Source organism: Trichosurus vulpecula, chromosome 1 (assembly GCF_011100635.1).
Source record: "Trichosurus vulpecula isolate mTriVul1 chromosome 1, mTriVul1.pri, whole genome shotgun sequence".
NCBI classification, from domain to species: domain Eukaryota; kingdom Metazoa; phylum Chordata; class Mammalia; order Diprotodontia; family Phalangeridae; genus Trichosurus; species Trichosurus vulpecula.
In genome coordinates, this window is record NC_050573.1 from 135057803 (window position 1) to 135079700 (window position 21898).

At 38.3% G+C, this 21898-nt stretch overlaps 1 pseudogene; it reads right to left on the reverse strand.

The window, feature by feature from the left end:
• Positions 1 to 4549: 4549 nt before the first annotated feature.
• LOC118834813 lies at positions 4550 to 17535 on the reverse strand (annotated as a pseudogene).
• Positions 17536 to 21898: the final 4363 nt, after the last annotated feature.

Below are 21898 nucleotides of genomic sequence, written 5' to 3' on the forward strand. Positions count from 1 at the left end.
ACGAGGATAGCTTCAAATACCCTGTTGTGAAGTGATTGTGGAAGTTATACCTCTATTAGAATAGCCTAAAATTAGTGATGTTTGGGAGGCTTCCTCTGCATGTTGCTGAATTATATTGAAATTTTGCCTACTAAGACTCACTAATCTATTTCATGAGAGCTATTATTTCACAAGAAATGCTCGGCAGCTTATAAAGTTGTTAATTAATGAATCATCAATTAATCAACAAGCATATTGTTTGTACCTACTATGAAATAGGTAATGTATTAGCACAGAGGGTCAGAGAACTAGTGCTAAGGGCCAAATCCTGCCACCATTTCTTTTTGTACCAGACTTAGGAATGGTTTTTACATTTTAAAATATAGTAGAACTTTATTTTAAAGTGTAAAAAGAAACTTTCTTAGGTCACTCCTTTTACCAAAATAGGCAAGGCCAAATTTAACCTGGGTGTAGTTTAAAAACGTAAAGTGAAAAAGCCCCTTCCCTCAAGGAATTTAGAATCTGTGAGTAGATTACAACATGTTCACAGATATGTAAATACATACATAATAAATATACAGTGATTTGGAGGTAAAGAGGGATTAACAATTGAGGAAATAAGAAAGGCCTCTTCAGGAGGTGACATATTAGTTTAGTCTTTTGTTTTGTTTTGGTTTTTGGGCAAGCCAATTGGGATTAAGTGACTTGCTCAAGGTCACACAGCTAGTACATGTGTCAAGTGTCTGAGCCTGGATTTGAACTCAGGTCCTCCTGACTCTGGGACTGGTGTTCTATTTGCTGTGCCACCTAGCTGCCCCTGTATTAGTTTAGTCTTAAAGAGAATTGGGGATTCCTTGAGTCTGAGTTGATGGGAGAGAGCATTCTGGGCATGAGGGAAAGCCTAAGTGAAGCCACATTATAGAAAGATAGACTTTTATACACGAGGAACATCAAATAGGCTGTTTAGATTAAAATGTTAAGCATGTAAAGTGGAACAATATATACTTATAGAAACATAGACTGCAGCAAGATTAAAAAAGATTTAAAGATTTTAAAACATATAAAATTTTAAATGTTTTGAAAAACATTCAAAGTAAAATTAGAGTATTTGCATTTAATTCTAAGAACTTTACCTGGCATACATGGGCCCCTTATAGATCAGTTGATAGATTTCAGGGGGTTCATGAACCAGGATGGGAAAAATTGCACATTTATTGCTATCAACCTTAAACTGAAATTTAGAATTTTCTTCAGTTATGAGATAAAAAAATATGTTCTAGAAGGGGTGCATAAGCCTTAGTAGATTTCAAAAGGAGTGAAACACACACACACACACACACACACACACAGTTGAGAACCCCTCTTCTAGAACAATAGAAAATCACTAGAACTTTTTGAGCAAGGGAGTAATATGGTCAGACCTATGATTTGGGAATATCACAGTTGTGTGGAAAATGAATTGAGAAGAGAAAAACAAAATGGCATCTGCTTGGAGAATGGATTGAAGAGGGCCCGGGAGGATTTAAGTAGGAGGCTATTGTAATAGGCCAGATGAAAAGTGGTGAGAGCCTCAAGAAGGGTGGAGGATGTGTTATTCTAGAAAGGGAAAAGAGTATGAAAAACACTGAGATAGAATCAACAGAATTGGCAACTGATTGGATTTGGAGAATGTAAGGAAGTAAAGCATTGAGGAGGACTCCTGGGTTGTGAAGCTGAGAGATTAGAAAAACAGTGATGCCTTTGATAGAAACAGGAAAGTTAGAAGAAGAGTTTGGGTTATGAGGAAAGACAATAAGAATAATAATGGTATTCTTATTATTTCTGACATAGTGAATTTGAAATGCTTACATGATATCCAGGTGGAGTTGAAGATTTAGATGGCCCTGAAGATTGATAATAATTGAATCCATGGGAGCTGAAGAAGACTCAGAACAGAATCCTGGGGTACAACCATGTATGAGAGGCATAATAAGAATGATTATGTGCAAAGAAGCCTAAGAAGGATAGAGAAAACAGGTAAGGATGTAAGATAGTATCATGAAAACCTTGGGATGAGAGCATATACACAAGAAAGAAGTGGTCAACAGTGCCAAATGCTGAAAAGAGTAAAGAAGAATGAGAACTGAAAATAAACTGCTTAATTTAACAATAAATAAATCATTGGCCATTCCAATGAAATAATTTAAATGGAAATCAAATTGGATAGAGCAGAGAGGTAAACTGGAGGAGAGAAAGTGAAGGCAATGAGTTTAGACACCTTTTCTAGGAATTTGGCTATTAAAGGTCACAGAAAGTGGCATAGTAGATAAAACACTGGTCCTGGGATTGGGAAGATCTGAGTTAAACTAGACACTAATTAGCTGCATGACCCTTGGCAAGGTACTTAATATCTCTCTGCCTCAATTTTTTCATTGAGGAAATATCGATAACAATAGCACCTACCTCCCAGGATTGTTGTGAGGATAAAATAAAATAGTATTTGTAATGTGTTCAGCCAACCTTAAACAGTATATAAAATGCTAGCTATTATTACTAAGCTGAGGTGTAAGGCTTTGCATTTTGACACTTTAATGGATCTGGGTATTCTCTAGTCCAATCCAAAAATCCAGTAACCTATCCTTGCTTCCTTATTCTGTGCAACTCTTTTCCATGCCATCCTATAAATCATCCACATGGGGTCCAGTAAGCATTCTGTGGGTCTTCTTTTAATTTTCTTTAACTTGCCTGTTCTTCAATCTTCTACCTTTCTAGAAAGCTTTTGAATACGATCCTATCAATAGACCGTGTCTGTTTTTTGGTGGCTAACCTAGTTAAGTGCATAGAAACTCATTACTAGAAGGCTGACCACTCAGCGATGAATTCTTAAGTCAAGGCATTCAACGAAATAAATAAAAATCCAAAGGGCTCTCTGTCCTTGTGCAGGCCCTGAAAATTTCTCCCATGATAGTGGTAGAAAGATAAAGGGACAGAAAGTATAAAGAATTATACAATTTTTAAATAACCTAACATTGACTGTCATTCTTTCAATTGTGATAATTCTTTTATAGTAGCCAAAAATTGATTTACTACTAATGAAACTTAGATTTATTCATTATCTTCTTTGATTTCACCTGAGCTTTTAGCCTGTCAAGATTTTTTTTGGATGCTATTCTGTCATCTATATATCTCCCACCCAACTTTACATTGATTGTTAATCTGGTGAGTATATCAACTCCGCCTTAATCTAAGTCATTCATAAAAATGTTGGTCAGAAAAAGGCTAAAGGCACCCCTCTGAAATATGCCCCTAGAGATTTCCTTTCAACATGGCATCAATTAATCACCATTCTTTGAGTTTCCTAATTTAACTAGGTCCAAATTCATTTTAATGATATTGTTATCTAGTCCAGGGGTGGGGAATCTGTGGCCTTGAGGCCATATGTGGCCTTCTAGGTCCTCAGGTATGCCCTTTTGACTGAGTCCAAGTTTTACAGAACAAATCTCTTTTTTTATTTTAAAACTTTTATTTTTAGTATAGTACAATCTGTATGGTGGCTGAAATGTTTGCACACAAAACTCAAATAAAAGTTCAGAGTCAAAAAGAGCTCAAGGTTTAGCCCAAGGGTCATTTAATACCTATGGACATTTCACAGCCATTCTTCTGGGGCCCCTATTCATGGTGCTATTGGGCTGCTATGGGGGGAAAAATGGGGGCTATGGAAGTAGCTGGGGCTTCTCAACCTTTTCAAGGATTCCCTTCCCACCCCACAAATGGGGAGAGAAGGAAGAAGACCAAGTGCTCTTACTCCCTTCACCACCACACAGGAGGGTCTAGGCTAGGGGGAGGCCTAGGGCAGAGGAGAGCTATACCATGCCCCATCAGCTGGTGGAAGCACATGCAAACTGTCCCTTCCCCACTGCCACCAGGGCTCCAACCCACCCCAGGCATTCTGGTCCCCTTCACTGGTATCCCAGCACTTGGGGGAAGGGTTCTTTCCAGTTACAGTAAGATACCTCTGGATAATAAAGCATGTATACCAGTCCCAAGAAAGCTACAGTGTGAGCTCTATGTTGATGTGCTTTCTTTAGCATTGGCTATTTGGACCCAAGGGTTGGAACAGTAGTGTCCCGGAGCTGGAGGCCCGCACAGTGTGCCCTCCGAGCAGGGATGCTGTGGGCAGCTCCTGGTTCCTTCTGAAAGCTAATAATGTCTACAATGCATGGCTACCACCAAACATCCTGGCCAAAACCTTTACCAGTACATTTAAAAAAATACATGACCATGAATAAATAAGAACCAGCCCCCCAGAACACTGCTTGCTCTTGGTGTGTGTGTGGGATAAGCTCCTCACCTGGCAGAAGGAGGAATAAAGGATGATGAGACACTCAACTCATGCAATCTGGTTTGCTTCCCGATCTCCAGTCAAAGACTCCTAGTGAAATTGTCACGAGATAGGAAATAAAGGTCACTCAACTTTAATATAGTGTCTGTAGTGTCTCACACATTGGTGTTGCCAAAGGAGGCAGGCCAAGCTGCCTTGGCTGCAGGTGCAGGAGTCTAGCAGAGGAGAAATCCTGCCTAGCTGCTCTCTTCATGGAAACCGTGCAGGGACCACCTGCTTCAAATGGCTCCAAGGTTCACACACGTAAACTTTTCTCTTCTGATCAAAATAGACATCAAACCTGGCTAGTGCATAGTCCATGTACCAAAACTCAACATTCTTCCTCCATACTGGACTTCTCTACGTTGCTGAGGCTTTCAAATCCATTTTGAAAGGCAGCCAAGTAGTTGGAAATAAAATGAAGCAGTTGTTTCTTGGTGGGGTACTTCAGGGTGTAGACTCTGAAAAGGGGGTACTTTTCATAAGTGTAGTCATACATCCACTCACAGAAGTAATTGCCGATGTCAAAGCCTCTGTAATTGTAACTGCTGTATTCTAAGTCGATGAGCATCAGTTTCTGTTTTTCCCAGTTCTGCCCACCTTCCAGAAGGAGGATGTTGCCTTCTCAGCGGTCATGGCAAAACACCACTGGCGATGTTGTTAATTCCAGCAAAGACCTTAGATTTTCCATTTCCAAAGGCAGATTATAACTGAGGAGTTTTTTTAGTTTTTTAACTCTGAATTCTCTGGTAAATTTAATCTCAGAACTTGCTTTAAATATTTCTCCCTGATTCCAAAAAGCCATTTGGGTTCTTTATTGAACTCCATCTTCATACCATGAAACATGGCCATTTTCTCAGCTATTTCCTCAGAGATATCTGGCAAACTTAACTCCTCAGTGTCTAACCAGCTTCAGGGGATGACCTGCTCCAGGCCACCTTGGGGAAAGATTCCCTACAACTTTGGACCGAGAGACCGCTGGGCAAGAATGGCGAACATAACGCTTTCCAGCAGCAGGGCCTCAGCACCTTGGCACACATTCTCATTCTGGGCTTGTCCAGCTCCTTCTTTATTACAGGACCTCTCACTACTATAACAAGAGCTGTATCTTCTCAGGGGTGACACAGTTACTCTGCCAATTGAAGAAGCACCTTTGCCTTACCTAATGGTGCTCCGTGAATCCGTGTCTATTACCTGGAAACCAGACAGCTCTAGGCACGATCGCATGGGCAAGCCATCTGTACAATGGCACCATACTGGCGTACAAGCACTTTCCCGGGCTCGTCTGAGACAGAATGGAGAGAGTCAGATAAAGGGCAAAGGAAGAGCATGTTGCTGAGGCTGCCTCTGACGACACTGACGTGGAACTGATCCTCGGTCAGTGCCCTCCAGGCTCCGGGCAGGACCTCATTGCACCAGAGGTAGGCCTTGATTGAGGCGGGTGCGGGACTCGGGAGCCTCGTCCTCGGCAGCCTTCTAGGACTCCTTCGGCTCCTCGTCCAGCTCGGGCGCCGGCAGGGGCGGCAGCGAGCGGCAGACACCTCCCCCTTTCTCCCCTCCTCCGTGCTCCAACAAATTCTTTTAATAAGGGGATTTTGTTCTGTGAAGTTTGGATTCAGTCAAAGGGCAGTACTCAAGGACCTAGAGAGCCACATATGGCCTCGAGGCTGCAAGTTCCCCACCCCTGATCTAGTCTACCTCTTTCCATGTTTTCTACAAGCATTAAGTGAGAGAATGTCAGATATCTTGCAGACGGTCAATTATACTGTCTACAGCATTTCCGAGATTAGTTATGCAAGTTATGCAATACTAGAACCAACTCTACCAGCTTCTTAAATTTTCAGTACTGAGCATTAATATTTTGGAAATTGGCAAAGGCTACAGATCAGGGCTTGATTTATTGTTTTCTTGATTATCTAGACTCAAGAAAGTGATAGAGAAAATGTTAGCAATGAAAGTTAAACTTTAACGTGTATTGGGCTTTTTGGAAAGCTAGTTGTTAAACATTGTCAACACACCCTTGTCTATAGATCCAAGAGCCAGTCAAAAAGGAAAGGAAATGAACTGAGCCTTTCATAACCTATTCTTGATGAACTTGTACTATCTCTGATCATTACTTACCTACCCAAGATTATAATCTGAAGCCCACACAACTTTTCTTTATTTGGAAAATATTTAACAGTCACCAGTCTCAAAACATTTCTTTGATTTTTTTTTTTATCATCTGAGCTCTGCAAATCACTTCCACAAATTCTTTTATGACCTGATGATAAGTTTAGGTCTGTGAATTGAACACATGGAAATCAGTTAGGTGCTCTCTTTCCTTCTCCTCATTTAGCTTGTGAATAAAATCTTTGTTATTTTTGTTCTAGCTTTTCAAATCTGAAGAGGGTTCTCCAGACTATTCATCTCATCATAAGAGAGTTTTAAAATTAAGTTTTGTTACATTTAAAGCAATGAAAATTTAACTTTTCTCTGGCTCATCTGCTCTCCCTCCCACTTGAGAGAAAGAAAAAAAAACCTGTTACAAATATGTATAATCAAGCAAAACAAACCCCACATTGGACATGTCCAAAATAATGTCTCAATTGTCACTCTTAGCCCATCACTTTTCCACCTGGAGAAGGGTAGCATGCTGCATTAGGAATTCTTTGGAATTATGATTGATGATTGAATTAATCAGACTCCCTTAATCTTTTTTTAAATAAATTTTTATTGATGTCATTTTTTATATCACTAGCTTCTCCCAGTATCCCTATTCCTCCCCTTCCCAGGGACGAGAATATATTTTAGGGGCAAGAATAAGAAACAGAAGAGGAAAAATCAGCATAACTGATCTATACATCAAAAAAGTCTGAAAATATGTGCAATGCACAATACTTTACTCTGCAAAGGGTGGAGTAAAAGTGTTTTCTCATATCTGTTATTTTGAGCCCTGCTTGTTCTTTATCATTTTGCAGCATATACTTTTGATTTCTTGTTTGTTTGTGTGGTTGTTATTTCAATTTATACTGTCAACATTGTATATTTTGTTTTCTTGTTTCTGCTTACTTCACTTTTTATCAGTTCCTTTAGAATTCTCCACACTTCTCTTTATTCACCACATTCATCAATTCTTACAGCAGCAACACTCTGGTGCCTCAATAGGTTTAGTTATGTTTTGTTGCATAGCCTCTCCTTATGCTAGTTCCATGATCCTAGCTAGATCCCACACACAGTGTCTATGGATTTCTCTTTCTGTCTCCCTTTGACCACCTGGAATGGAAAAATGACTCACCATGATTTTTTCTTGGATTTCCTGATTAGGACTCCATCTGGTACATTTTCTAGATCTGTGCGGAGAAATTGAGAGAAGGAGTGCAGATAGGCTGTACTTCCCTCTGCTATTTCATCTTCTTGGCTCCAAGCTCCTTCGCTTTTCTGCCCCTCACCCATAATGCACTTTGATTGGACATAAACATATAAGACCAACAAGTAGGCTTTGCTATTGGCAAATAATCTAATTGACTACATTCTCATGATTATACACCTTCACTAAAGTACTTCTAGTAATTAGTAACAAATGGGATTATTAGTTTCCATTCCCTGTGCACAAAGCCCAATAGATTGTTTTCTATAGCAATTAATACCTTCAAACAGAACTCCTTTTGCCTTTTCTTCTATCAATTTTCTGTACCATTTACTTACATGTTAACTTCGTAACTTTTTGTCTGTCCCTTATTGCGTCAGTCTTTACTTTTGTCTCAGTATGAGTTTAATGAGTACTTTAAATCTGTTTTGTCCCCTTTGTAGCTTCTCTTTCATTCTTCCTTGGGTCTATCATTCTTTTCCCTCCACTTATTGTCATTGGCAGTTCTATTGCTGGACTCTCCTTTCTAAGTTAATCCAAGAGTTTATTCCTGAAGGGATTTGGACCTTATAATAAGAAATTCTAGGCTGATAGTTGAGAGGCTGGTATAAAAACAATCAGTTTATGTAATAAGGGAAGTGTATAAGAAATCCAAATTTTAAAATTCAATAGACATAGAAAGTTTCTTTTCTATTTAGGGAAAGAATGCATGTCGCATTTTGCCATATTGATTGTCTTCTCAGGTGGAACCAGCCATGAAAAGTAGGAGGGCCTAAGGATTAAGTTTCAAGAGCAGTAGACACTGATCATGATTTTGACTCTAAGGAGCACCTGGAGGGTTTGATTCCTTGGAGTTGCATGAAAGAAAAAAAATCCATAACCAAACTGTTACTACTGATGGTAAAGGAAGCAAAATGTCATACCTACCTAAGTCATGGTAGAGAAAGACATAAATTAAATCAGCCAGGACCAGGACCCTATCCTTTTCTTGTTGTATACAGGAGTCCATACTTAGCATGTTGAAATCTATTTCCAAATCTTACGACTTTGGGTATTTATTTGGAAAGTAATAGCAAAGTGGGTAAGCATTGAGAATGGATTGGAAAAGGAGGATACTTAAGATAGAGAGTCTGACTATGAGGTTATTGTGATAATTCAGGCATAGGATAATTGTAGGATGTTTGGTAGCTCTAATATACACATAATAATCACTTATTTAAAATTAAAAGACAATTCCTCAAATTAACAGGCAGCTTTTATATCTGAAGTAGTGCTTGTAGTAATAACATTAAAGCTTGAAGTTTTTACCCAGAAACAAGAAAATTGCCAACTAAGAAAAAGCTAACAATGTTTAATAACTACATATTGTTCTTTAGTCATTCAGTTACGTCCAGCTTTTTGTGAACTCTGTGGACCATATCATGCCAGTACTGTCCATGGGGTTTTCTTGGCAAAGGTACTAGATTGGTTTGCTGTTGCTTTCTCTAGTGGATTAAAGCAAACAGAGGGTGTGACTTGCCTAGGGTCACAGAGTAAGTAAATGTCTGAGTCTGGGTTTGACCTTAGGTCTTCCTAACTTGAGATCCAGTGCGCTATCCACTGAGCCACCTATCTGCCTCCAGTAACCATATACAATACTTAAATAGCAAATCTAACTAAAAGCCCAGAGATTTAGGACTTATCTTCCAAAATGTGCTTTTAAATCAGAATTGAAAAACAAACTTAGGATTTAGAACTGTTTGAGACCTTAGGATCCATTTAGTTTTACGCTTTTGTTTTCTAGATGGAAACAATTCTGACTCCATGTAAAAATGGGTAATCTTGCATCTATTTCTTTGCTTTAACTTGTGCATACAAGTATAGCCATTCCTTCAATCTTGTTCATGATCTTGTTTCCTTTGGAAAAAAAAATCTACTCTAACAAATTGTTTCAGGATTAAAAGCTGCCTTCCATATATCCTTTTGTTAAGAAAACTATTCAGTATTTAGTGAAGTTTATTGAATGAAAAGCAAATGCCCACAAGAAAATGTCCACTAAAAATATTTGAAAATGTGATTTTTGAGAAAGTCCAGAAAGTGTTAAGAGCCAATTTTCTTTATTTTCAGAATGGTCTGTGTAAAGCAATAGAAAAAATGTAAATTAGTTATTTCAAAGACATTCAGTTAACAACAATTTATTAAGATCCTATTAGGTGCATGGCACTAATTTCAAGCTTTGTTAAACAAGACTTGTAGCAAGTTTCCACATTCATTAAGATTGTGACACTCCACAGGTCAATTAAAAACTATTATTCATTCCATGAATGCTTGTTGCATACTTTCTACATGTTATTTGCTGGAGGAGATAAGATGATACATAAAAGACTTTGCAGTGTATAAGAAAAGAGAAATAAAGAAATAAAATCCAAAGTAGAATGCTTAAAAAATTTTTGGTTCCCTGGTTTGGGCAGGCATTATACTTCAGAACACTACCAATAACTTAGCACATGAATTTGAAGAAGTTGCCTGAGGCTAAGAGAAATTAAGTGACTAGCTCGTAGTTACATAGTAAGTATCAGAGGTAGGATTTGAATTCAGGTCTTCCTGAACCTAAGAAAAGTACTCTAGCCATTTACACCACAACATCTCTCATCAGAGAAGGGATACTTTATAGAAGAGGTAGTATTTATATCAGGCCTTGAAGGGTGGACTGATCTTTGGAAGAAATTAGGTGAGTCAATAGGCAGAAATGGGGAGAGGGGATTTCTGGCATGAGGTGAACAACATGGAAGATGAGAACGTTTAGGGCATGTTGAGATATGATGAGTTATTAATCAAATGGAGTAACATGTTAAGACCTTTACAAACCTTAAAAGACCAAGCAAGTCATCATCATCATCAATATCATCATCATCATCATTTTTATAATTGTTCGACTAGAATGTAGAAAACATCAGAGAATGTTAGCGTTTCTGCTCCAAAGAGGTTTTGGGGTATAATTGGCTTCTCTTGCTCAAGAACAAATTATGGGTTCTTTTACTTACGTAGCTCATAGGATGCTAGGCTGACTAAATCCCATTCATTAAACTAAGATATTTTTGTTGAGTCAGTATGTTGTAATAATTAATATACAGAACCAGGAAAATCTAGGTTCAAGCCCTGTGTCTGAGCTTTAATTAACTGTGTTATATTACCCAAGTTCCTTAACCTCTGCGAACCTCCATTTTCTTATCTGTGTAGTGGGGAGGACAATACTTCTTGTGCCAATCTCACAGGATTACTGAAACTCAAATGAGATCATGTATTTAAAGCACTTTGAAAATTGTAATTGTAATTAGTGAAGCATTGAGACTCACCCTGATGGAGTGTCCCCATTGGATCATGATTTATGTATGCCTATGAAGCACTATATAAATGTCAGTTATTGTTGTTACTACTGGGGACAGGGTGAACAGATAAACAAGCAGGCATACTGCCTGATGTCTGAGAAGTTATCTATCTTCTAAGACAGCTATTCACTCCCCAAATCTGGCTTTCCCTTCTGAAATCCTTATTTGGGAGCAGTGATGAAAGAAGCATCCATCACCACCCCTACCCCAAATTCCATTCAAACAAATTCTACTAAAGTGCAGATCTGACCATGTCACCTTTCCCTCCCTCTTTCAAAAAACTCTATTGACTCCTTAACATCTCCAGGTTGAAATATAAAATCCTCTGATTAGGTTTTAAAATACTTCATTTTGGATTCTTCCTGCATTTCTAGTCTTCTTACACTTTACTCCCCTCCACATCCTCTGATTTAATGACATTGGCCTTGTTATTGTTCCTGATGCAAGATACTCTCTATATCCTGACTTTGGGCATTTTCACTGGCTATCCTCCATGAACACAATTTTCTTCTTTTTTATTTCTGTCATTTGGCTTCCCTGTATTCCTTCAACTCTGAGCTAAAACCCCCCCTTCTACAAAAAACCTTTCCTAATCTCCCTTAATGCTTATTTCTGATAATGATTATCTCTAATTAATTATTATCTCTAGTACATCCTGAATACATCTTGTTTGTACGTAGTTGGTTGCATGTTGTCTCCTCCATTAGACTGTGCACTGCTTGAGAACAAAAACTGGTTGGTTTTTTCCTCTTTTTTGTATCCTTACCACTTAGAACAGTACCTGACACTTAGTAGGCACTTAATAAATGCTTATTGACTTGACAAACCAGGAAGATTCCAACCAGTGGGATTGCCACAGATTATGCTAAATCCCCAACCCAGCACTTTTCATTACAGATGTATTACATTATTTGAGGGGAGATATTGTTTAAAGTGATATTTCGTTTACTTATTTTTTTAAAAATTTCCCAACTCAAAACAATTTTTAATAAACTAGTGATAATTCTATGTATCTGTAAAAACCAAATGAATCTTCTCTATAACATTATTAACTAAAGTCATATCTTATATGAAAGTGTGCTTCTCTTTGATTTCTGTAACTCTCTGACATTAATCAGTATATAGGGAAAAACACAATAATGAATTTATTTGGTTGCCATGAAACCTGGCTCATAGGTTTTAGGCAACATTTCCATTTCTCTTTTTTATTTAATTGTGTTTTCTTTTAAATGCTGTATTTTTTTACAGAGGAAGGAACTTTAACCTTTCTTCCTCCCCATCCCTGGAACACACACAGTCTTTGAAGAACATCTTACAATCTTTCACATAGGCAATCTCTGATTTATTCATGGATGAGCTCTAAAAGCTGGGTGTCAGTTGTTTGGAGCATAGAATGCTTGTTTTCCATGGAAACATTATTAAACGGGATTAGGCTGCCAGGCCACCTGCAAAAACCCATTGGAATGAATCAAAAAGCATTTATTAATTGACTACGTGCCAAACATTTTGCTAATCTATTACTGACTATGGACCAAATGTGCTAAGTACTCCAATAAAAATATAAAAGTAAAATAGCCTCTGTTCTCAAGGAGCTTACATACTAATTGGGGCAGACAATACATATAGGGTAGTGGCATTTGGGGAGAGGCATTTTGGTTTAAGAATGACAAGAATGGTAAGTGGAGCCATAGGAGTATGAGTAGATTGACCCATCCTATCCAAAGCATGGCAGAGCTGTCAAGGCAACAGAGCCAGACGAAAGAATGGCAAGACAAGGAAAGGATATGAGTGGCAGTGAGAGCCTTGTGGGAAAGATGGCTAGAGGAGGAAATGAAGCAAAGTATGGACCAGGTTTTTCCGAAATAATTTTCTGGGAGGTTATTTAACCTATAATGTGGTTAAATTACATTAACAAGTTAAATTCTTGGTACATAGAGATTGCACTTTATAAAAAGGAGAAAAAGGAAGTTTAAGAGAATTTTGTCCACCTCCTTCCTACCCTTTCCCAGATATAGTGCCAGATTTAAGAAAAATTTAAGAAAAAAATTAAAAACAGAGAAGTTTTTATTTGGCATCTTCCAGACTCCTATTTTGTATTTCCCTCCCAATAATTCAATTCAAAAAATATTTGTTACATACTTGTAATTAGTTATACACTCTGTGGGGTATTATGATGATAAACAACACAGTCCTATTTTTTTTCAAGAAGAAAACTTCCTTGCACAAACAAAAGCACCATCAATGAGGCATAGATACATGCAGGGTACATTAGTGATAAGTCAAATACATAAGAAGCACATAAACATGCATGTAAGGGAACATACATGACTAGTGCTTACACAAAGGGAATGTGTATGCCTGTAGTGGTACATACATAGAAGTTACATGAGGCTAAGTTAAACATATGGAAGGGTACACTGCTGCCTTCATGTTCCATTCTATTTTTGAGCTATATTTATTGGTCTCCATAGTCAGCATGTCAGAAGTTTCTCTTCAAACTGGGATTAAGAGTCCCTTAGGGTTTCCTTTTAAATTCTCATTTGTTAAAATTCATTCAACCAGCACTTGGTTTAGAGGTTATTTCTACCTTAAAGAGGTAGTTTGGAATCTCCCTCAAGTTCCCAACTCCAAAGCACTTTTGCTCTCCCATGCCAAAGAGTGTGAGGTGAAAGAAGACACGGGAACAAATTTAAACCCATGGAAAAGGTCACTGAATTCCACCTTCCCAGGTGTTTATAAAGAGGAGTTAGATCCAAAGATAGCAATCTCTATATATGTGATCTCTATATGGAAATGGACTGGACCTATGATTTCACTGACATGGGGAACATCTAGATAAGGAAACTTCTTCCACTGTGTCTGTCAGCACCTTCTCTATGACTTAAGAGTCTTACAGTGTTGCCTAGAACCTTTGGAGGTTAAGTAACTTAGGAAGATCTGGAAGGGGAAGCAACCAGGTTGGTGAAGGGTCCTGAGTTTATGACATTTGAGTACTAGTTATAGAAACTGGAAGTATTTAGCCTTAAAAAAGACTTAGGTGGGACATGGTAGCTTTGTTCAAGCATTTGAAGAGTTATTATGTAAAGAAGGAATTAGACTTGATATGTTTGGTCCCAGACGGCAGAACCATTAGTAGTCCCTTGAAATTGAAGAGGACAATTTAGGATAGATATTGAGAAAAAATTCCCAACAATTGGAGCTGTCCAAACATGGAATGAACTACCTTAAGAGGTAGATTCCCTGTCCTGGGAGTTTATTGAGTAGAGGGTGGACAATTATTTTTGCTCTCCCATGCCAAAGAGTGTGAGGGTGAAGAAAGACACAGGAATAAATTTAAGCCCATGGAAAAGGTCACTGAATTCCACCTCCCCAGGTGTATATAAAGAGGAGTTAGGTAGCAATTTGCAATTACTAATGAGGTAGGTTATTGGCAGATAGGTTATTGTGGAGATTCATTAATATATGGAATGGACTAGATTTGTAACTTTCAAATTCTGTGGTTCTATTCAGGGTCATATGGTCAATATAAGTCAGAGGCAGCACTCGAACTTGGGCCTTCCTGGCTATGAGGCCAGCTCTCTATCCCTTATGCCACCCTGCTTCTCAGGCTGCCTTGGGAACCATAAAGACCTGCATTCTAATTCTGCCTTCAACAAATAAGTTATGTGACCACTATGAACATAAATGTGCATGTATACATGCAATCTTATTTATGTGCAAATACACACAAATGTGTACCCTTATATACACATATATTTATATGTATGTACATATGTATATATACATATATATTTGTATGTATATACATATATATATGTATATACCTATGACCATCAAGCTTTCAGCCCAACTGCAAGCTGTTCTTAAGATCATAGGATTATAGATTTAAAGTTGGAAGAGAACTATTTTATTGCTCTGTGAATTGATGCAAATCAATTCAAAAAGACTCTGCTGATTCAACCTTCTGTCTAATAGACATATATTGCATTTCTTCCTAGAAACTAACTCCTCTCCTCATTTCCTTTTGAGATAAATGAAGGAGGCATATGACTCTTCCCCTCAACTCATATGTTGCTCTGTTCCTTAGGCAAACCCTGTAAGACCATCTCAGGAGAAATAAATCACACAATTAGCCAGGAGACAGCTTTATTGACATCCATGAAGTGGCCAATAAATACTTGGTTAAGATAGATAATATGGAAAGCTTTGTTTCTTTTTCTTAGAACTCACATATCTCTCATTAGTAATTGCAAAATTTGTGGATTTTTATGCCACGTCCAATCCAAAACAAAGGGGAGAAAAAGCTTATCTTTCTTCATTGAGTGATTGTTGTGTGTCAGATCCTAGATATAGTCCAAATCATAAGTCACCGTGGTCAAGCTAGAGGCTTCTTGGAGACTGACCAGTAACCCTTGCAACAAGAGATCTAGACTAACTGTTACTACCTTCGTGGATATTTCTTGATCCTGTGAAATTATAAAAGGGATGTGGAAAAGTTGGAAGAGATTTGGCATGACATAGGATTGTGTCCTCTATATTCTTACACATATTTGATAACGGTAACACTCCTAGCATAGGGTTCAGAAAGTTGAGATAAGGAATTGATGAGGCTGAATGGGGATGATGCTTCAGAGATAGAGAAGTAGAGTTTTCTCAGTCTTCACCCTTGACCTCTTTGTAGTATGACACTGTTGATGATCCTGGACTCCTAGATGCTCTCCCTTCTCTGAGTTTTTGTGCCCCTCTCTTGGTTCTCCTTCTACCTATCTGACCATTTCTTAGCCTTCTTTGTTAGATCATCAACCATTTAACAACCATTAGCTTTGGATGTTCTCCAAGGCTTTGTCCTGGGCCTTTTGTCTTTTTACTCTCTCACTTGGTAACTTCATTAATTCCTATGTTTTTAATGTACATTTCTATACAGGTAACTCCTAGATTTATGTCTTTTGAGCCTTAGCCTTTCTCAGGAACTATTCCATCTCACAAACTTCTTGCTGGAGATTTAGAATTTGATGTTCCATAAACATCCTAAACTCAATATGCATAAAATAAAACTCATTTTATCCTATCCAAAACTTCCCATTTCCAAACTTCCTATTACTTTGAAGGGCACCACCAATTTTAGTCACCCAGGTTTTCAATCTCAGTGCCACCCTCAACTTGTCACTTTTATTCACCCCACATATCAAATCTGTTTGCAAAATCATCTTTCTCCTCAATATCTCTTGCATACATCTCCTTCTCTTCATTGATACAGACACTACCCTGGTTCAAGCCTATATCACCTCTTAGCTGGAGAGCCTCCAGCTACTTGGTCCCCTTTCTTCAAGTCTTTTTCTTCTCAAATCAACCCTTTGCACAACTGCACAATTTTTTTTTCTAAAGGACAGTTTTGATTATATAACCCCTCCTAACCCATATAACCCCTACCCATGGGCTATCCATGATCTTTAGGATCAAATATGAACTTGTCTTTTTTGGCATCCTTGCCCCATCTGACCTCTCTACTTTTATTATATAATGCTCCTTTCCACATGCTGTATAGGGGCACCAGGCCTGGAGTCAAGAAGACCTGAGTGCAAATGTGATCTGAGACACTTATTAACCATGTGACCATGTGTAAGTCACAACCTCTTTTTGTTTCAGTGTCCTCATCTGTAAAATGGGGGTAAAAATGGCACCTACTCCCATTATTGTCGTAAAGGTCAAATGAGATAATAATTATAAAGTACTTACTTAGCACAATGCCTGGCACATAGTAGGTATTATATATTTATATCATTATATATAAATTAGCTATTGTTATTATAATTTTAATTTATTTATTATTATATTACTTTATGTATATTATATATTTATGATAATAAATACATAATATATAAGCATATATTTATATTATATATGTATTATAATATATCTATAAATATATCTATATATAATATATTTATATAATATAATAAATAATATGTTCTTTATGTACCACAAAGTCTAATAAATTTATTATAATTTTAATCTAGCCATGCTGGCCTACTTTCTACTTGCACAGCCCTTCATCTGCCCTCTCCATGGCTTAGGATTGGCTATTCCCCATCCCTGAAATACCATCCTTCTCCACCTTCACCTCTTGGCAACCCTGGCTTCTTCCAACACTCAGCTCATACAACACTTCCTGCGTGGGGCATTTTCTATTATTCCCCTGCTCCCAGCTGAAGTGCCTTTCTCTCCAAGGTTACCTTCTATCTTTTTTCATACGTGTTTTGCATATACCTGTATGTGTACATGTTTTCTCTCTTGCCTCAGTCATAAGATCCTTGAGAGTGGCTGTTTGATTTTTGTCTTTTTGTCTCCAGTTTCTAATATAGGATGCTTCACTGAGTGATCATTCAATTATTTTGTTGATTTTTCACCTGATTCTCCAATTCCTTTAATAAAATCTTGATAAGCTTATAACCAGAAGCCTTTTTCCAATAGTCACTCATTTCTATGGCCTTGTTAGAGAAATTTTAGCACTAATAAGCTACAACAATGACATAAATAAAACTCAGTGTGTACTGGCCAAGGGCCATCAGATAGTTGTGGAAGAAAGTGTGAGGGGCCCGGGATTTTCAATGAATAATGAGCATTGGGGCATTTTTAGCCACAAGAAAGAACTTAGGGAACACTCAGTAGTTTATTACTAGCTTTTAACAGTTAAACAATAAGTTGTCCCCACTGAATCTTGGACCATATCAATAAGTGAACATTAAAACAAATGATAATGGAGAGAGCGATGATTCATTTGTTCAATGAGTAAATGTGTGATAGAATGAAATATGTTGGCAATATCTTCAAAATAGCCCTCCTGAAACAAGGCATAAAAAACCATAAAGCTCCCTCAGGAGAAATAAGAAATAAACTGGTGGCTTAGAAAGAACAACTGACTGGTCAGAGCTTTTTTGCCTCTGGGTTTTCTTAGAACTGGGTCCTTAAACCTAGCAATCATACAACCCAGATTCATGTGAAACACAGCATTGCTGAAGAGCTAATTCTGAAGTCTCATTTTCCAATTATATCTTACTCCTCTCTTCCTTTCTACTTCTCTTTTGTCATTCTTCTGTCTACAACAAACTCACAAATAGCAAGGGTACATTGACAATAAAGCAGAAAACCAGATATTGTCAATCAAAGAGTTGGGAACTGCATTTTTTTCCCTTGGCGGAGAAACTGCATTTGTAATGAAGATGTTTTATGAAATTGAATGGAATTTCCTTCTAATTAGATGTAGAGTGTGACTACCTTGGAGTTTTTCTCAGCAGGCTAGAAAAGCTAGACTTACAGCATTTACGTTTTGTCATTTTTATTATGGTAAACAAGAAGCCTGGTAAAGATAAGTCATTCTATTTAGCTCATTTATTTTCTTAACTGGAGCTGAGAAATAATTGCCTTTGAAAGGACTCGCCAATGTAGAGAACAGATGTTTCCCTCTGGCAGAAAGCTTTTACCTAGTGTGTATGACTTGTCTCTCTTAAGTAAAGGACTTAATATTTGCTTGACACTGCAAGGGTACTTGATGGCATCCTATTATCGAGTTGCGACTCTGGCTATAACTCAGCTCAATTGCAGTTTTGTGGAGATGTTGATTGTAATGATGCTTTCATGCCTGCAATTACTTTCTTTTGGAAGCATGTCCAAGAAATGTTGTCTCCACAAACCTAAGTCTTCTAGTGGGAGAAGTAAAATTAAATAAAGACCATTATCTGTGGTGGGGTGAAGATACTGAAAACCTGGTCTGGACCAGGATTCCTTCTCACCCTCAGACTCTGTGATGTCATTGAATCATAAATATGATGAAATTATTTTAAAACAAAAGAGTAGACCAATAAATCAAGCATGGATCTCACCCAGTATGGTTTTAGGGAAGCCCTTAGTGTATAATCTCTGGACTCTAAGTGATTTGGTATAGCTACTGAGTTCCAGAATTAATGAGATCTAATAGAGGTCATCATTTCCAAGTTCCTAAGAATGTTAATAGTGCTTTCTGGTCATACCTATTTGGACCCTATGAAATAAGTGTAATATTTCTTTTTTATTACTTTTATTTAGACATCAAACTAAAAATATTGGTTGCCAAGGATATTGATTCAAATCAGTAAAGAAATACAGAGCCATAACTATTAATTTTTTTACATGGGGCAAAAACAGGTGACCTAGGGGTAAGAATAGGATGGGTGGCACAGGTACACTCTGAATGTGGATGCAGTCATTCCAGGAAAAGGGGAATTCTATTCTTTAAATTAGAGCCCCATTTATCTATAAGTTTGGAATGCCTGAGAAGAGGGGCATCATGGTGATGTGCCCTGCAAGTGAGGTTAGGCAAGGAAACAAAGTCTCACCCTGCAGAGCAGGCTAGTAGAGGACTGTGAGGTAAGGAGACAAAAGTCTTATAATAAGTGTAAAGGAAATATATGTTTGCCCTTTGCCCCCTATATTTCAGCATCCTAGAGTTGAGACCTATTTGCCTGGTTCCAGGTATAGAATGGCAGAAGCAATTTAATTAAGGATTTTAATGAATGAAAAAGTATTTATTAAGCACTTAATGCTCTCCAAGTATTGTGTTAAGCATTAGGGATACAAAGAAAAACAAGCGAGACAGCCTATCCCTCAAGGTTCTTGCACTCTAATAGAGAAAAAGGGGAGCTCAGGAGCTTGGTATGCAAATGTTGGCATCCCTTGGCAATGGCTGGGAAATGAAGAAGAGTCCTGGTTCTAAACTACCTGTCAAAGTCCAGGGACTCTGTTTGGGTGTGGGTGGTTCAAAAGAGTAGGGGTTAAGGAGGCTGATTAAAATACATCAGGCATGATCTGGAAATCTGGGAAGTGGCATATAACCTAAATTTCATTCAATGTTAGAGGTAAACTAATGAACAATGAAAAGGATCTAAAGTAGGAAATGACTGGTGTGAGCCTTCAAGAGCTATAAAAATCACTCTTAATTCTGTGGCTGTATTTGTTTCCCTGCCTTGGTTTTTCCTACGTAATATTTTGATCTTTGAATCTACCAATCCAATCCTTTCAAAAAGTTCAATATATTGTGGCTAAAATTACTCTGTGAAGTCTTGAATAAGAAAAGTGTTTCTCAGAACTAAATGCGAAGAAAGAATGACAGGAAAAGATTTCAGGATTCTGGATAGATCTCATAGTAAAAACTTTTATTCTGAATCCACATTACTTCAGAAAATTCTATAGCTTGTGACCATGAAACATGCCATTCCATTTCTATAGAACAGTGATTTATCCTGTTAGATTACAAAATACAACCAAGCAAGAGATGTTTTGTATCAAGAAGAAATGATCTTACGATAGTTGAAAAGCTTCCCATACTATCCACAGATGGCATCTACATCGATTGTTATCTATTAGGTTAAAAAATACTAGGTGGCAAAAGTTCAAGAATACAACCAATTAGAGAGCCAAGAGGGTGGATTAGAGGAAGCAACTCTGCCAAGCTCTCTCAATATGGCCCTCCAAGCAACTTTAAGATAATGCCTCAAATCAAATTTTGGAGCAGCAAGGCCAACAAAAGGTGAAAATGATACATTTTTCTGACCTACGATAATTTAAGAAGTGGGCAACAGAGATCTGTGATACTAGAGTGGGAGCCTGCTCAGAGCATTGCAGCAGCACAAGCAGTGGGCTTTGGAGGCATGGGCAGCAGTGGTAACTGAAGCTGCAGGAGCTCTCAGACTATAGATGCTAATGGGGGAAGGGAGTGTTGAACAACTGGTCACAAAGTGATTTCAGGGGACCATTTGTTGGCAGTGGGTACACCTGGTGCTCATTGGCAACTCTGTTGCCCATATACATTTCTGGGTCACAGTTCGAGGGTGGAAAGGAGTGCATGTAGTCAGTCACAAGGGAGCATGGACCCTTATCACAGTTTCAAGATAGAGAGGAGTCCTAGAACTTGCTGCTGCAGGAAAGCAGTGGCTTTGCCTGAATAAAAACCAGAGCACAGGGCAGGAGAGCAGTAACCACACATCTCTTTGGATCACATCGCCTTAGAAGCATCAACAACTTCTAGACCCCCAAAACTAGTTCTGAAAGCAGCTGTAGCCAGAATGGCCTTTGTTTTCTTTGAATGACTCAGCTTACCTCATTGAGCCTCTGGACACTGTGGCTTGCTCTTCCGGGGCAGGAGGCCCAAGGAGCATTCCAGGAAGCAGACAACTTCCTGTGTGATGAGTCATGGGGCTGGCTGAGGGGAGGTGTTAACGGCTACGCTAGGGGGAGGGGCCAAGTCAAGAACCAATCGGCCCTGGTCGTTCAGGCGGTGCTTGATGATGTCAAAAACTCTATAAGAGGGGAGAGGACAGCTTGAAGATCCTCTTTTCCTTTTCCGGTTGGAGCCAGAGACAGTTACAGCGACAGTTACAGCGACAGTTACAGCGACAGTTACAGCGACAGTTACAGCTACAGTTACAGCTACAGCCACAGCTGAAGCAGGAGCTGCCAGTAGCAGAGCTGACCTACGGGAGAAAGCTGAACAAAGACTTCAGGCCAGTGGGTAATCTTATTACCATAGAGGGGGAAACATGATTTTGCTTTACGCAATCATGCTTCTCTGTAGCCTCCTGGTTACTCTTTCAAGGCGTACTTATTGGGCCTGGAAGCTTTTGATCAATATATCAAAATGGGGTTGCTGGTTCATGGGTTGGTTACTGTGGAGCCTAAATAAATGTTTTGATTCTTCTGCCTTCTACTTTGAGAGTTTCTTATATCCGGCGGTTCTGAACCTTTCAGACATGTTTATGATCCTCTTTGAGATTATAAACTCTGCCCTCCTAATACAGCAGCATCGTGAAA